Consider the following 18255-nt stretch of genomic DNA (forward strand, 5'->3'; position numbering starts at 1 on the left):
ATATTTTTCATTTAGGATCATTTGAAGGAACCTGGGATACATCAAAAATAGGTCCTTCTTCTTCCCCTGGAGGTTGCTTTTCATTTCTTCAAAGACAAACCTTGAAAAGTTGTAATCCCAGTTCATTGCTAAAGCGACAATAATTGAGGTCGCAGTCTGACTAATTTCATCAGATCCTCCCTTCCTTCCAGAAATACAACTCACAAAATAATGTGCCAAAAGCCTCCAGTAAGGTGGCAACAGCTTCTTTGTGGTGGGAGGATAGGTTCCTTCATAACACATCTTCTCAAGGACTTCCTTCACTTAATCAGCAGAGTACTCAATTGGAAATGCAAGTGCATCACCAAATTCAAGTACTTCTCGGTTAACTTGCTCAGAAATAACTACTTGAGTTCCCTTCACCACCGAATCAACAACACCAGCTCCATCTGCTCCCTGCTTGTTGATTGAAGCATTTTTCCAGAATTCAGTAATCAGATCTTTGCAGATGACTGGATTAGCACGTAGAGAATGAGAAATCCTACAACTGTTCAAACCCACGATCATGGATTTGAATTCCTTGTGCGCGACAGGTGGATCCAAGAGATATCTTGCGATATTGTAAGAATCTACAAACTTCAACTGATATGCCATTTGACTGCACCAAACGAATCAAGTGAGAACCATAAAAATTAAAAATAAAATGTTATTTTCTCAAAAATTCATATTTTGGTCAAAAATGTCGATTTCGGTCAAAAGGAAGTGAATTCGGTCAAACTATGGGATTTCGGTCAAGGACTGTTGATTTCGGTCAGTTTAATTGGTTTTCGGTTGGATTTAATTGATTTCAGTTGGACTTAGTTGATTTCGGTTGGACCCGGGTCAAGTTTGATCGATTTTGGTCGGATCTGGGTCAAACCGAAAAACCCGAGAAAAAACCCGACGATTCATATATTGGTCTCTTTGACAGTTTTGACGGAAACCACCGTCAACCACGTCGAAAACCCTTTGAGCACCCTACAAAACTTCAAGAAAAAACATAAAATCTGAAATACGTTACTCGAAATCCACGTACCTTGTAAAACTCTCAAAGAATCGAAGAAAAAATAGCTGATTTTGGTTGAAAACGAAGATGAACCGATGAAAGGAGAAAAAGGGGTTTCCGATTAGGTATTTGAGAGATAAAATACTGATTTCGGTGGTGACATGAGAAAATGAAACACAAATTTATTTAAAACCCTACAACTGGGTTCTCGGCCCTTGGGCCACCGAATTCGGTGGGCCCAAATCCATTTAACAATTCATTTAAATAATTCGTTTCTTTAGATTAAAATCAAAATGGAATGAAAATAAAAGTAAATAAAATAAAAACTAAAATTTAAAATTTTAGATGAATGCAAATTAAATGCAAAATAAAATAAAATCAATAAAAATTTTAGAAACAAAAAATAAAATAAAATAAAACGAACACATTTTAATAATTAAATTTTAAAAAAAAATTAGGATCATGGTGGGATGTCAAGTCCACCAAGCAAATTACACCCTTTGATTTCTAAATAAACGTAATATAATGGTAAAAAGGGGTATCGATCCTCGGAGAAATGGTTGTATTCAATCACCAATGCAATTCAATAGAACTAGTGAAATTAAACTAACTAACTACAATTAAACTAAAGGGGGGGGGGAGGTGTTTGATTACTTGAAAACTAAAATACTTGAATAACTAAAAACCTTGCAATTAAGCAAGTTGATGAGATGCTCAAAGGTTGGGAATAATTGGTTAACTAAGGCAATTCAACACAATGAACATTTGTGTGTTTATCATTAGGATCTAATACAAAGCTTATCCTTCATCCCAAATTGGTTATAGCAATCATGAAGCATGATATGCCAAGATTCCTCATAGGTAGTATGGAGGTTGGGGAAGCCCACAACACACCTTCTTAATTAAGATCAAGGGTCAATTGAAGCAATTAATCCCAAGAAATCAATTAGCCTTAAGAATGAAGGAATCCCCAATTCCTAGAGGATGTCAAATGCTTACACATCCATAAAGGAGTTATGATTCATAAGCTAGAGATGATTTCTACCATCATAAAGCCTTTGTTCTAGATAAATTCAATGATCCAATGCAAAATCAATGAAACAAATCAACCATTGCTCAATCAAATACTAAGCTCATGATCAAAGCATCAAATAAGCATAAGAATTGTAAACTAGAATCATAAACATGGAATAAATTGATAATCAACATAAATCCTTCAAAACCCACAAACATTCATTGGTTTTCAGCCAAAGTCAACCAAATAAGAGTATTAGCCACTCATGGCAACAAAGTAACAAGAACAATAATTAATTTGCATCAAGAATCTACCTAAGACTTGAAAAGATGAAAGAAATTGAGTATTTTGCACTCCAAATCGTGACTTGCAGGTCTCCAATGGTGGAAAATTCGTGAAATGAGCTTCTAGATCTGATCCCCCAGAGTTATTGTGAGCCAAATGACCAAAATACCCAAACTGGGCAGTTGCGTGGGTACCCGCGCAGCCAAAATTCTACCCGCGCAAATGCTGCTGGAATGCTATTGGTCCACCATTCCACTACTCCACCCTTCCACTACCAAAGATTCCTTTGGTCCCCCCCTTGTCCATGTAATTTGAATCCACCAATCATCATTTAGCCACTAAATGGATGCTCCAAGCCCAAAATTAGAAATTTATGATCCATCTTCACAAGCCCAAATAATCCAAGCCAATAACTTTCAAAGCTCAATTCTTCTTCTTTGATTCCGCCAAGCCCAATAATGCTTCAGGAGCCCACTAAGCCGTCTTCACTCTAATCCACAATCACAAAAAGCTCCAAAACCCTGCAAAATTCCTCATGCAACATAACAAGCCCCCAATACGATCCATGATAAAGAAAATAAAGAATATACAATGCAATACTAATAAAAATAGCTAAAAATCTAAGTTAAACTAATAAAAATAAGGAAATAAAATAAGCTATCAGATCAAAAGTTGTCAAACAATTTTAATACCGTTTATCAGCACACACCTGCATAGATGACTCTGATCAATCACCAATATTGTGGCCCACTTAAACACAAAGGATATTTGTAAGTTGGATAGATTATAAGTGACAAGATATTGCAACTATATTCCTAAATAGACCATTTAGCTGTCGACGACCAATGATTTTGTTGTCCACTTAAATTCAACAGCGAGATCTACAGTCAACCTTTAGTCATGAACCAATTCAATTTTAAATGCACTAGAACGTGTTCCCCACTTCACGACATACCATAGTAATCAAGGAATTCCAAATAACTCTTTACCTTAGGTGAGTGTTCAGTTATTTAAGAGAGAATATAGATAGAAAGATAGGTGCATATGTTGTGACCTAGGTCGGATTTCTTCCAATCACGCAAAGGGGACAACATATGACTAACATAGATAGAGGGATAGAGAGATAGAAGGATGCATATGTTGTGTCCCAGGTCGGATCTCTTCCAATTGCACAAAGGGGACAACATGTGACTGACATAGATAGGTAGAGAGACGATGCATAAAAATAGAGATGCATATGTTGTGTCCCAGGTCGGATCTCTTCCAATCACGCAAATAGGACAACGTATGACTGACATAGAGGATAAGAAAGAAAAACAATTTCACACAGACCTACTTTATCAGAATCCCCCAGTCACCCTATCAGTACCAGAATTAAGGACATAAGTTTGTGCGTCCAAGAAGTGTTGAGCCACAGTTCTAGATGACAATTAACTTTAATGTATCTTGCAGGTTCCCTAGTTTATCTCACTGCTCAATCTATCTAAGCATCGTATGGTCAGTCCAAATGTAACTATCTAAGTCCAGGTGAGTTAACACTATCAAGTCATTTCATTGTAACCAGTGTCTACTCCTTTCATTTTGAATCCTTCGTGCCTACCAGCACATTGAACACAGAGTCTAAAAAATTTAGCTTCATTGCATTACACGCATTTCACATTGTCTTTTAACACTAAACTTCATATCACTTCCCAAAAACACTTACGAAAGAAGACATATTTTTGGATTTTTTTTTTGTATTTTTGATTTCTCCCCCTAAATTTGTGCATAGGGAAGAAAAGAAATAAAATAAATGCGCAAATTTTAAAAAAAATTAGTCTTCGAAACGAATCATTTTCAGAAATCCCACAAACACATTGAAACGAGTGTTACTGAAGGGTTTGGTGAACAAATCTGCTACATTGTTATCGGTATGAATTTGTTCCAAACGAATGAGCTTACGCTCATAACAGTCTAAAATAAAATGAACTTTAATGTCGATGTGCTTGGTTTTTGAATATTGAATGAGATTTTTAGCAATTTGAATGGCCGCATCATTATCACAGAAAATAGGGGTGTCAAGGAAATTCAAACCGTAATCCAACAATTGGTGTTGAATCCAGATAACCTGAGAGCAGCAGGCTGAGGCGGCAACATATTCAGCCTCAGCCGTCGAAGTGGACACCGTTTGCTGTTTCTTGCATTGTCATGACACCAATCGGTCCCCCAAGAACTGACATCCACCCAATGTAGATTTCCTGTCAAGATCACAACCTCCATAGTTGTTGTCAGCAAAAGCATATAAGTCAAATTCGGGATTTTTAGGATACCAAAGACCCAATTTTGGGCTACCTTTAAGGTACCTAAAAATCATTTTAACAACAATTAAATGGGAAATTTTAGGATTAGCATGATAACGAGCGCATTGACAGACGACAAACATGATGTCAGGTCTGCTGGCAGTCAGATACATCAGAGATCCGATCATCGATCGATATTCAGTTTAATCTACGGATTCTCCTTCTGGATCTGGCATCAACAGTGGTCTTTCTGCCATTGGAGTGGAAGCAATTTTTGAGTCTTTAAACTCGAATTTTATTAGCATGTCTTCCATATATTTGCCTTGATGCAATAAGATTCATGTCGAATCATGTCGAACTTGTAACCCTAGGAACATTGTTATTTCACCCAACGAGCTCATCTCAAATCTTTTCTTCATTACATCCTCGAACTCTTTGCATAGATTTGAGCTGGTCGACCTGAAAATGATATCGTCTACGTATATTTGGACGACAATCAAAATTGCATCCACTTTCTTGATAAATAACGTTTGATCAATCGTTGCCCTTGTCTACCCGTGCTCCAGTAGATGTTCGGTTAAGGTAACATACCAAGCTCTAGGAGCCTGATGCAAACCATATAGAGCCTTTTCCAGTTTGTAGACATGATTTGGAAACTTTGGATTGACAAACCCTGGTGGTTGATCAATGTAAATCTCCTCCTTCACAACTCCGTAAAGAAAGTCTGTCTAGACATACATCTGATAAACCGTAAACCCCATGTAAGAAGCGTATGCCAGGAATATATGAATGGCTTCCAAACGTGCCACAGGAGCATACACTTTGGTGTAGTCAAGACCCTCTATTTTCCTAAATCCACGAACGACCAAACGAGCTTTGTTGCGCACAATCATCTCGCTATCATCTTGCTTATTTATGAACACCCAACGTGTATCCAAAGACTTCTTACCCTTCAGTAACTCTACAAACTGCCATACTTTCAACTTCTCGAATTGATTCAGCTCTTCATGCATTGCATCTACCCAACTTGGTTCATTTATAGCCATGTCCACATTCTTTGGTTCAATTTGGGATATGAAGCACGAGTAAAGACACTCATTGACATCTCCACTTTAACTTCTGGTCTGAAACCCACTTTATAGTGGACCAATAATGTTCTGGATAGGATAATCACGTTGAACTCTGGTTGGGATTTGATGGCTGATATCATTTACTGCGACTGGAAGATTTGTGATGTTGTCAAATCTGCCCGCCGTCGAATCACCCCCTTCAGATGGTCTATGATCATGAGAAGTACTTACCACAAATTCATTTGCGATTGGCTTTGGAAAGAGAAATTCCATGAAAGTTTGTGTGGCAGTTACATTTTCCCTTGAGAGAATCTCAGCTTCTTCGGGAGTAAGGGGAGTGGCTTCGGTATCAGAACTAGACTTTTGGACTGGTGAGGAAGGAGGTGTACTTGGTGTACCTGCATCCATCGTAGGTGATTCAGGAATCACCACAGATGGTTTGAATGAGCCAATGATACCATCTTCCTCATCATCTTCAACAACTGCACTTAAAACTTGAGCATGTACCTGAAACATCATCTGAAAACACATTAAATGATTTAAACAAAGAAGTGTAATCAAATCAACAGTCTGGTCCAACTCGAGCGTCTGTCGTGTTCTCTTCCAGCCAGCGCACATCGAATGACTCCACGATCTTTTTGGTGGATTTGTTGTAAACTCGATAAGCAGTGCACCCAACATATCCCACGAAATAGCAGTCATCAGCTTTTAAATTGAACTTAGGAGTTGACTCCAGGTGAAATAGTGTGCAAGGGCATCCAAAGATCCTAAAGTGAGCAACTGTTGGCTTGTGACCATACATAATTTCATATGGGGTCTTCATCTACTGTTTGTTGATCAGAACACAGTTCTGAACATAGCACGACGTGTTAATAACTTCAGCCCAGAAAAAGACCGGTAATTTAGAGTCACTCCACTACGGTTCTGAAAACGGTCCTTGTTGCATCAATCAAAGTGCGATTTCGCGGCTCCACTACGCCATTTTGTTGAGGTGTCTGAGCAGTGTTGTACTGACACAATATACCCTTTTTAGCACAAAAGTGATCCAGGACAACATTTTTGAACTATGTACCATTATCACTTCGAATCCCCTTCACGTTCTCGTTTGTTTGATTTTCAATGAGCACAATAAACCTCTTGATAAGTTTAGCAGTTTCACTCTTATTGGACAAGAAGAAAACCCAGGTGAACCGTGAGTAATCATCAATTATAACCAAACAATAAGAGTTCTTGTTGAAGATCAGAACATTTACGGGACCGAATAGATCCATATGTAGCATCTGGAGAGTTGTGTTGATTGTGTTGGCCAATTTGGGCTTGTGTGGATTGCGATGATATTTGCCTTGAGCACAGGCCACACGTTTCTCAAAAGTGATGAAGTCCTTAATTGGAAGACCACAGACAATATCATTCTTAGCAAGATGATTGAGGTTCTTAGCGTTTGCATGACCGAGACGACGATGCCAAAGAATAGCATTGTGTTCTGAGACCTTTGAAAATAGACATGTGACTTGCTCAGGAATGTTGTGATTCATGTCGATGATGTAAGCATTCCCCTCTCGTTCAGATCTCACCAAATCCAATCCTCTGGTATGATGATACCAGGCTTCAAAATTAGACACTCTTTGTTTGTAAAATGAGTTGAAAAACCTTTGTCACAGATCTGAGAGACGCTCAGCAAACTGTGTTTCAACTCCGAAGCAAAATTAACATTCTCAAAGCTTAAAACACCATTAGTGACTGTACCCTTTTGAGTGATTTTTCCTCATACTCCCCCAAAGGAAACATATCCTCCATTAAAGTTTTGAATGTCATGCAGTTGAGAGATGTCTCCTGTCATGTGCCTGGAACAACCACGATGTGCGAGATTAATTAGATTTGGGAACCCAGTCCATAGAGACACTGGGTTGACCATTTCCATCTACACATGAAACTTCTTTCCATACCATATCCTTTGAATCAAATAATGTACATGACAAATTTAAAGGATGGTGAGGTGATTGGGCCGCATGACTTTTGGGCACCCATCTGTAATTGGGTTTAAGAATTTTATTACTGACACAGACAGGGGCTTTGGCATTTGATTTTGAAGAATTTGTGTCCTTTATGTTTGATCTTTTAGGTATCCATCTATGGTTAGATGATGACCCATGAGATGACTTTGGTGACACCGATCCTGGTTTGACCAATTTCGGTTTCACTAAATTATCTCTTGAATTTTGTTTCAAAATCTTTTTGTCCTTATTTTCTTTTACAACTTGCTTTATGGCCTTGTTTGCATTCCAATCACCATTACTGGAACGTGACCTCAAGGAATTTCTTTTGAGAGATCTTCCTCGTGATACGTTCGGCCTACCTTGTGCATAGTAGGGAACATATGCACGATTTGGGCAGTTTCTGGCAATGTGTCCAGGTGTTCCACATTGGAAACATGTTTGTTTCTTCACATAAAAGTTGTTACCACTTGTCCCTGGTTGCGTGTCCAGATTTTGTCCACAAGCACACTTATAATTAGTAGTCTGTTTGGCTTGTTTTGGTGGCTTATATTAGTAACAGCACGTCCATTAGGATTGGAATTCACAACCACATCATCACAAATATTAGAAGCAAAAGAAGTATCGGTTTTCAAGGAAACATTGTTTGAAAAATCAATAGAATTAACGAAAGTAGCGGTATCGGTTTTCACATCATTATATTTCAAAGCAGTGTCATTTTTCAAAACAGAAACACTTTCTCCATCCTCTTTCCTGTCTTGCACTAGGGGTTCATCTGCATATGAGGTAGAAGCATTAGTATCGTTCACCCTATCATTATTTACTGGCTCAACTACAGCAGGTTTGTCATACTGTAGATGTGCTTCCCTTGCCATTTCTTCCTCAGCCATAGGAGAAAAAGTGTAGTTATCATTAAATGGAGGAGAAACGCTATCATACCCTAGACCTACATTCTCTTTTTCTTTCCACATAAGTTGCTTTTCAATCATTGTCTCAACTTTCTTACTTGACACATCAAATTTTTTAAAATTAAAATATGCATTTTCATATCTAATTTTCAATGTGTCAAGCTCGGCAGTTAGACGGACAATGTTTTCTTGAGCATAATCATAGTGTTCACATTTAGTGTTATATTATTATCTAATTCTTTTTAGATCTTTGGTTTGGGCCTCTAATTTTTCTTTTAAGGGTTTTTGGGCCTTTATGAGAGTATATCCTTCATATTTAAGGTCCTCAATTTCCCTAATTAATAATTCATGTTGATCACGATAATGTTTAACTTTATCACTACAGGCTTGAGTACAGAAAGTTTCACTAACCTCTTCTGTGGCAGGTGTGGTGGAGACCATGAAGGCGAATTGCAGCTCCAAAATTTCTTCTTCAGCTTCCTCTACCTTTGAACTTTCACTGATCTGCGCCAAATGAGTTACTTCATGTCCTGTCAGATTTAGCGCCTGTATTTGATCCCCCCAGTCAAAACTTTGTGCCACCATCGCCAGGTTAGCTGTTTCATTGTTGGCTGCAACTCCTCTATTGTTCCCTGCAGGCACCATCGTCCTATCGGGATAGTTGAAGCACCAGAGCTTGCTCTTATTGAACCCCACCTTCTTCTCCACATTCATTCCCCAGTTGTTCTTCCCTGTGCGTTGAGTAAACTTCTTTGTCCAGAACACAACCACAACTATTTGCCACGTGATGTCCATCTCTTCCACATCCTCAGGATGAATCTGATTCAGTTCTCCAACCATGATTGGAGGAGCTAAATCTCCTGCCAATAGAGCATTGTAGTAATTCATGAACCCAGTCATTAAAGCCATGTTATCTTCAGCTTCTTTTGGAATTGATGAAGTTTGGACTGTAGCTGTGGCTTTAGAGCTTGAACCAGAAGAACTTGAAGGTGCCAAATGTTGATGAGGTACAACAGGATGACCAGAATGTGTCTGTTGAGCTGAAAAGTCACTATTTGTTGAGATTCCTAGATTGACAGTAGAATAAGAATTCACATGGTTGATTTCACGCTGCTTATCATCCATGTCACATGCCTTGATTATAGCCATCACTTCGGCAAGGGAAAGTTGGCTCAGATCTCTAGTCTTCTTGATCACTCCCACATTCATGTCCTAGCTACGTGGAAGAAAATTCAGCAGCTTCTTGTTAATCTCTGTGCGTGGTAAGATGATTCCTGCCGTACTCATCTCTGCAGTGAGAGTAACAAAACTTTGTAGCTGAACTTCAAGAGACTCCCCTAGAACATGATTAAACATGTTGAACCTCTGCCAAAGTAGGTATTGTCTGCTCTGCCTCATGTCCTCATTTCTCTCATAAACCTCAATCAAGGCCTCCCATAAATCCTTTGCAGATGTATATTGCCTAAAGCCTTGGGCAATTTCAGGAGATAAGGCCATGGTAAGTGTGGCAAGAGCTCTATCATGTTCTTCAATCTTTTCAAAATCCTTTTCTGTGTAGTTGTCTATCTTTTTATCAACAACAGTTCTAGCTTCATCATCCAAAGTTGTTGTAATCCTGACTGTACCTCTGAGAATGCTCCTCCATGTCTTGGCATCGTTCATTTTTGATGTACTTCTCAATTCTGAATTTCTATTCTGGAAACCCATCAGTAGACAAAAGTCGAGGAATGCGAGTAGCAGTCCCCATAATAGAATCCAACTCTTGATGCACTGAACTGTTGTATTGAGAATCCATTTTAATTAACAAAACCGAGAACATCCCAAAAATCAAAGAGTTGACCGAAACCAAGGAAAGTCAACAGGTGAGTTGACCGAAAACATCAAAAAAAATTGACCAAGAACTATTGATTTCGGCCGAGAACAAAAATCGAAAAGTGCTTATTTCTTGAACAGATTTCGGTCTAAGCGTTGACCGAAAACCTTGAACTTTGACCAAAAACTCACCGAAAACCCTTTAAGACGTTGGAACCGAAAACCTTGATTTCTTAATAGGAAGTTACCGAAATCCCTTAAATCTCGTGATTTTAATTGATAAGGATCCAATATAATCCCGAAAATTCAGATGAAGATCCACAAAGAACACGATGAATGCCAAGAATTCCAAGAACAGTTAATCGATGAACAGCCAAAATTTTATCAGTTTAAATCGAAACTTATCAATTTTCGATTAAACCAAAGATCTCAATCAAACTATCTAAAGAATGCGGAATATAAATCAGATAGTGATTCAAGAACACACAAAATAGCTTCAAATGCACACGATTCTATTATCAATAAATCGTCTGGTACAAGAGAAAACACTTAACAACCGAGCACTTAGAATGATCAACAACTAACACCTAATCGACTGAAAACACTTTATATATGCCAAGTACAAGGTCTTAACAGGCCCAAGCCCAAAGCTGACCGAAATCACTATGGTGATTTCGGTCCCCATAACCGAGAACATTAAAAGCCCATCAACAATAAATACCTCTAAGCCCAAATAAAAAAATAGCCCAGCATAAACCAAAAATATGACCCAACAAGTTCCAATGTAGGATTTTTGTTGGAGTTTAAACATTCATTTGGGTGTGTGTGTTTGTGTTTGTTGGATTTTTGGAGTGGTTTCGTAATGTGTAGGAGGTGGTGGTGCATCTTTGGTGTTGGTGTGTGTCTTTTCTAATATTTCCTTCTTAGAGGTACAATAGCTTTATCTCAAAAGTTTGGGTTTGGGCGGGTACTTTGTAGCTCTCATTTTTGGTTGTTGTAGTGATCTTGTCATATCCTCGGCCGGCGACGGAAACGCCGAGTTGTGCAACGTACGGATATTGGATCGCAGTCATTAAACATACATTGAACACTACAAAACAATATAAAACATAAATGTCACTTTTATTGATAAATAAAACGTTACATCAGATTATTAGAATTTCTAATATATATATATATATATATATATATATATATATATATATATATATATATATATATACACACACACACATACACAAAACACACAAGCGAAATGCAACTCTCCATAAATGAAACAACAATCACAATACATACACGGAACGAAAGTCTCCACACATGCAAATCACATTTCTACCAAAAGTATATTCTAGTTCAGCTTTATATATCGTTGTTGTTATGTGTTGCATTTTGTGTATTTCTTGATTAAGAACTTCAAATGGAAAAGTATTCTATGTGCAATTTTCTTCTTCTTCTTCTTGTGACTCCTGTTACTAAAAGTAAGTAATTAAATACTTTTAACGATATATATATATATATATATATATATATATATATATATATATATATATATATATATATATATATACACACACACAAAAATACATACATACACATAGACACAAAACGACATAAGCAATATGCAACTCTCCATAAATTAAACATAAATCACAATACATACAAGAAACAAAAGTCTACATACATGCAAATCACATTTTTACCCAAAATACGTTGTTGTGAAGCTTTATATGTCGTTGTTGTTATGTTATGCATTTTATATATATCTTGATTAAGACTTTAAATGGAAAATTATCTTACATTTTAATTTTCTTCTTCTTCTTCTTCTTGCGGCTCCTATAAGTAAATAACTAAATGTTTTCCACACACACACACACACACACACACACACACACATATATATATATATATATATATATATATATATATATACACACACTCTAATAAATAAAAATATTTTTGCTACATTTCATACCCTCATTCATTTTGTCACATGTCATTTTGTTGTTATTTTAAATGAACTTTTTTCACATGTCATTTTATGGTTTTTTTTCATTTTATTAGATTCCACGTTGTATTTAAATGTAATAACTGCAATAAGTTTAATAATAAATAAATATCAATTTCATTAATGAACTTACCTTATAATTTCAAAATTCTTAAATTTAAAACCTATTAATTGCATTTGTTTATTTATCTAAAGTATTTGGTTGAATATAAAAGAAAAAAGCACTTCAACTTTAATAATTCATTTTTTTAATAAATTAAACTTCTCAAATATTTAGACCTTCATTTTTTAAATAAATCCATGTAATACATATGTTTCACAACTAATTAATATATATATATATATATATATATATATATATATATATATATATATATGAATGTGTAAATGTTACATATAGCATGTACTCCTTTTTTATTTTAAATAATTAAACTCATTCAATATGTAAATCTTGAAAAAGAAAAATGAGTTTATGAGCTTAATTTTCAAAAAAGGAATGAATGGATTAAGCTACATAAGTTGTGATTAATAGTACATGAGTGGTTTGGAATAGTAGAAAGGTTTCTTTAAAGCTTATGTGAAAATGGTGATTTTTCGAAACATGTAAAAATCACTAAGTAGCCTACTTTGGAGCTCTATAACTCAAGATCTAGAGTCTATATGTTGTACACTTGAAAATGGAATTTATAGTGGATATGATAAGAAATTCTTAGAAAAAATAATCAAGTACAGTTTAGTTCTTATGATATAGTTATATATGTTTGAAGTTAGGGAAAAAGTTTTCATAAACTTAGATAAAATTAGAAAAAAAAATCTAAGTTTGGAAAAAATGTCCCAACAACATCCTAAGAAGCCTACTTTGAAGCTTCGAGCCCTTCTAATGTCCAAATGTGCATTATAATATATTAATGGGAAGTTTTTGCTGAAAATAACATATAATGAAAAATTTTGTAATTTTTTGCTTAATTTTTTGTTGTTTTCGGTAATTGATATTTGATTAAGGATTTTGGGTAAATATGCATATTTTCTTATATATATATATATATATATATATATATATATATATATATATATATATATATATATATATATATATATATGTCATATATATATAGGGAAAGGTTATTTGGAAAACAAAAAACCCTAAAAAAAACCCCTAAAAATAATAAAAATGCATAAAAAAAATACTTAGAGATCTCAAAACTTTTTTTTGAATTTTTTTTATAAAAAATCACAGCTTTCTATACAAATTCGCTGAAAAAAAAATTTGAAAAAAAAAATTTGATTTTTTATTTTTTTTTTCAGCGAATTTGTATAGAAAGCTGCGAATTTTTTAAAAAAAAAATTCAAAAAAAAGTTTTGTGATCTCTAAGTATTTTTTTTATGTATTTTTTTTTTGATTTTTAGGGTTTTTTTGTTTTCCATAGAACCTAAACCTATATATATATATATATATATATATATATATATATATATATATATATATATATATATATATATACACACACACACCCAAACCCACCATATTATATCGTTTTTGTATATACATTGTAATCGTCCAAAGTTCTTAAAATCTAACTCCTAACTTGATGTACTTCCAAGATTTTTAGAAATTTCATCATTATCTTCATCTTACATCACATCTTTTTTCCGAACATCTACCGAACTATATTTATGGTAGTTTCAAATGAAAATTGTGTTAGAAGAATATAACAGTGAAATTTCTAAAAATCTTGGAAGTAAATAAAGTTTAGAGTTGAATTATAAGAATTTTGGACGATTACAATGCATATATGATATAAAAATGATACAATATGATGGTTTTGGGTATCTAAGTTTATATAGCTTCTACGGTGTGTGTGTGTGTGTGTATATATATATATATATATATATATATATATATATATATATATATATATATATATATATAGGCCTAGGTTATTCTATTCAAACTAAGTATTGTGTTATTGTATACATAATTGTGGGTCAATCATTTTACTTAATTTTGGAAAGTGAATAATACATATTATTAAATTAAATATAATTAAAAAATACCAACTAACTTCATTCTAAGGGTATTTTAGTCAATTAACATAAATTTAAAAAAGGAAAATTACATATTTTAAGGAAAATAGATTCTATTAATTTTAAAAAATCTGATTGTATGGATGATAATTCTCCTAATTCGAAAATTCTGACGGAATATGTTTATCAATATATGAAAAATAACAAATATGATTGAACCATACAAGAATTACACATTCTGACATAATATATATATTGATTTAATGAACTTCTTGAAAAATAACAAAATTTTGGATACAAGTTAAAAAAAATTTCATTACATTCTTAGAAAAGAAAAAAAAATTATATACTATTCTATACGAATGTTACACTTATTAATAACACAAAAAACACAATATATGAATCATTCTACCAGAATATACTATTACATATATTTTTTTCATTATATTGTATATTATTCTGGTAGAATAATCCATTCTTTTTGGAAGATTGGTGGTCATTGTTCATCTTCATCCCATACAATGTTCATCTTCAAGATTCTATTCTCACAGAATCAGAATTCAAGATTCCATTCCAGTAGAATGTTGTAAGTTTCATATGTACCATGTTTTGCTTTGATATCTCTCGTTTCGTACCTACAAAAAATAATGGTATTCAACACTTGATCATTATTAACCAACAATATAAGATAAAATTCAAGCAAACCAAAATAAAGTCACGCAAAAACCATTAAAGAGAAATGGATTCGTGATTCCATTCGAACATAATTAGAATTCATGATTCCATTCCAACATAATTTGATTTGCGATTTCATACAATTCGTGAACAAATGCCAACATAATTAGAGGAACTGTTTGTCTTTCTGTTTGGATGGAAATAGAGGAACTATTTCATTCAAGCATTTCAGCGAACAGTTGGTGGGCAGAATCTAAATATACATAAGCATGTATCTCAAATAATAGGTACACGTACACAGAGTTAAAACAAATTACAGCAAGATGCTTGTAACACGAAGTGGTTTTGAAAGATTTTATTGATGTTTGATGACTATCTAAACATCAGGGTTAGTTGGGTTTATCGAGACATTTTTTTACCTGTCGTTGATCGGGACTGCCGAAACAAGGGGGAAACACCGGGATTGTCGAGCAAACACCACCGAGACCCCCATTTGATTCCTTATTCTAACCGGGAACTTTTCTGACTTCTTCATCTAACCCTCCCTGCTTCGCACTTCAAAGCCACAGAGGACGAAAGTAGCCCCGCTGCTTTGGCCCACGTCCTTCTTCGATCTAGACGACCATCAGAGCACGTCATTCGGGTGCGATGGGTCTGCAATCGTCGGTCTATAGTTGCGATCAACAGTGGCTACGTGGTTGGAGAACTGGAATGGTTTAACGAGGGTATCAGCAGTCTGTTGCTCAATTTAGGGTTTTCAGAAATTGGTTTTTATATAAAGAGGGGAACGAGATTTAATAAAAGTCAATACCATGATTATAGAGATTATTTTTGAAAGTTATTGAACAAATTACTAAATTACCCTTATTTATTTATTTAATTATTTAATTATTTATTTAATTTTGATTGGCCCACATTTATGCATACAATAACACAATAATTAGTTTAAACAAATGAACATAGCTCTCTCTCTCTCTCTCTCTCTATATATATATATATATATATATATATATATATATATATATATATATATATATATATATATACTTTTGTTCGTATAAGCACGCCATCTATATTGTTTTTTTTTCAATGGTCTCTATGGTTTTCAGATAGAAATAAATAGTCATTGACTGATATATAATTACACATATGGTTGCGGTTTTTATGGCTTTTTTTTTTCGAATTTGAATTCATGTCAGCTCACCAAGCTTTCTGATTATTTATTTTAGTCTCCTTTTATGGTTTTTATGGTTTTTTTTTTTCGAATTCGAAACTTAGTTTGTTTTGATAAATAGTTTTTAAACTTATTTTTATACTTTTTTACTATTGTATTTTTAAAAATTTGCTTTTTAAAAACTGAAGTTTTTTCTTTTTTCCTTTTTTTTACATAATCACTATTTGTACGTAATTGTTTTTATGTATTCATTCTTATTTCGATTTGAACCGTATGATTTTATTATGTGTATGGCTATGTCAAAAATAGAAAAAACATTGTTATTTATGTTTTTCGTTATATACATTCTATCTCACTCTAACACATTCGGGTTTTTTACAAAAGAAAAATATTGTTTAAACTCTCAACGCAAAGCACAAGCTTAAAACCTCGTTATTTTTATAGTTGAAAGTCAAGCTCTACCGTTGTTGGTCAAATGTCCACATGTAAATTTAAGATACTTTGATATATAAACTTAAAACTTTACCAATTATAACATAAATAAACTTTACCATAACCGAAAAACCTCTAAACTTTGAAAATGTGGCATTTCTCAAGTGGTTGAGCGTTCAAATCTTGCATGGACAAAAAAATAGAGATTTAAAATTATGATTATATGATTGTACGAATTTGTTCTAAAAAATAACAAAACATATCCTATAACAAAAAAGAAGAAGAAGATAAACTACAATAAATTTCTTAAGAGTTAAAACTATGTTTTTTTATACTAAACAAAAGATTATCACCCTATCATGTATATCATAAGATAATGATTTCCTTTACAAACGTTAAAAGGTTAATATTTTATTTCATCATTTAATTTAACTTTTTCATAGAAAAAGAATCACCTTCATTTCATTTTTATATTTTATGGAACAAAAATCATTTCTATATATTAAAATGTGCATTGATGTTCTTATTGTCTACTTAGAATGAATCCTTTAATTAATGACAAATTGAAAACCTCTTTTTATGTGTATAGGTAGCACGAGTGGGATAATAAAGTCCTTAAAAGGATGGAAGTGTGTTCCTAGCATCGTGAATGGAGAAAAGGGGTTTTGTTGTAATAACCCGGCTTTTAGAATGTGTTTTCCAGGGGATAAGAAATTATGTGATAGTCATTACAAGCCATGAACGAAAAACAAACTTCCTATGGAGGGGGCAAAAGCCTAATCTTCAAAACAAAATCACAATCTACTATCTTTTAATAGTACACTTAAATGAGTCTTTCGATAGTCACTTATATACTTATGAATGATTTATGTAAAAAAAATATCATTGTTCTTATAAAAATATATAAATGATTGATATTTCAAGATCAATTATTATATAAAGTACTATAAAATATAATATTTGTATTTATATTACAAAACATATTGTTACGGCCTCCATTTAGTTGTCTAAAAGACGAAAAACGCAAAAAATGAAACCACAAGGACCAAACACATAGTGGTTTATATAGTTATGATGAATCAACATGTTTTGGCAAACCACATAGACCAACCATATAATTTTGTTTTATTTTAAGTACATAACATCTTACGTTATTGGCTAATAGGGAAATAAGATCATTTTGAATTTTGTGATCAAGATAATGATGTTGATTTTCAATTTGTTAACAAGATTTGTATTACACCATAAAATTTTGTCATTATTTCAATTAGTCCTAAAACATTATCATTACTATAATGGTAACGGTTTTCATTAGACGTGTAAACAGCCAAAAATTATGTTTAGATAAATATTTCACATCATAAATTATGTTTTTTAAAACTTGTCTCAACGCTATTTTACTCTTACAATTTTGTTGTAAATCATTATCAATTAGGAGGTTTTATTCAATCTTACTCTTGATTCATTCCAAAACCTCGTACAAATCAAATGTTTAATACTCATTTCATCTTCTTTAACTCTCTCGCTAAGATGTTTACAATCATTAAAATCATCATT

At 33.6% G+C, this 18255-nt stretch overlaps 1 long non-coding RNA gene across 1 annotated transcript; it reads left to right on the forward strand.

Moving 5' to 3' along the window:
- Nucleotides 1–11773: 11773 nt before the first annotated feature.
- On the forward strand, nt 11774–17627 carry LOC145156658 (uncharacterized). Its single transcript, XR_013736844.1, has 2 exons — nt 11774–11865; nt 17288–17627. It is a non-coding gene; the product is annotated as an uncharacterized LOC145156658 (long non-coding RNA).
- Nucleotides 17628–18255: the final 628 nt, after the last annotated feature.

The sequence above is a fragment of the Lactuca virosa genome, chromosome 2 (assembly GCF_052849685.1).
Source record: "Lactuca virosa cultivar CGN04683 chromosome 2, Lactuca_virosa_CGN04683_v6, whole genome shotgun sequence".
Classification (NCBI taxonomy): domain Eukaryota; kingdom Viridiplantae; phylum Streptophyta; class Magnoliopsida; order Asterales; family Asteraceae; genus Lactuca; species Lactuca virosa.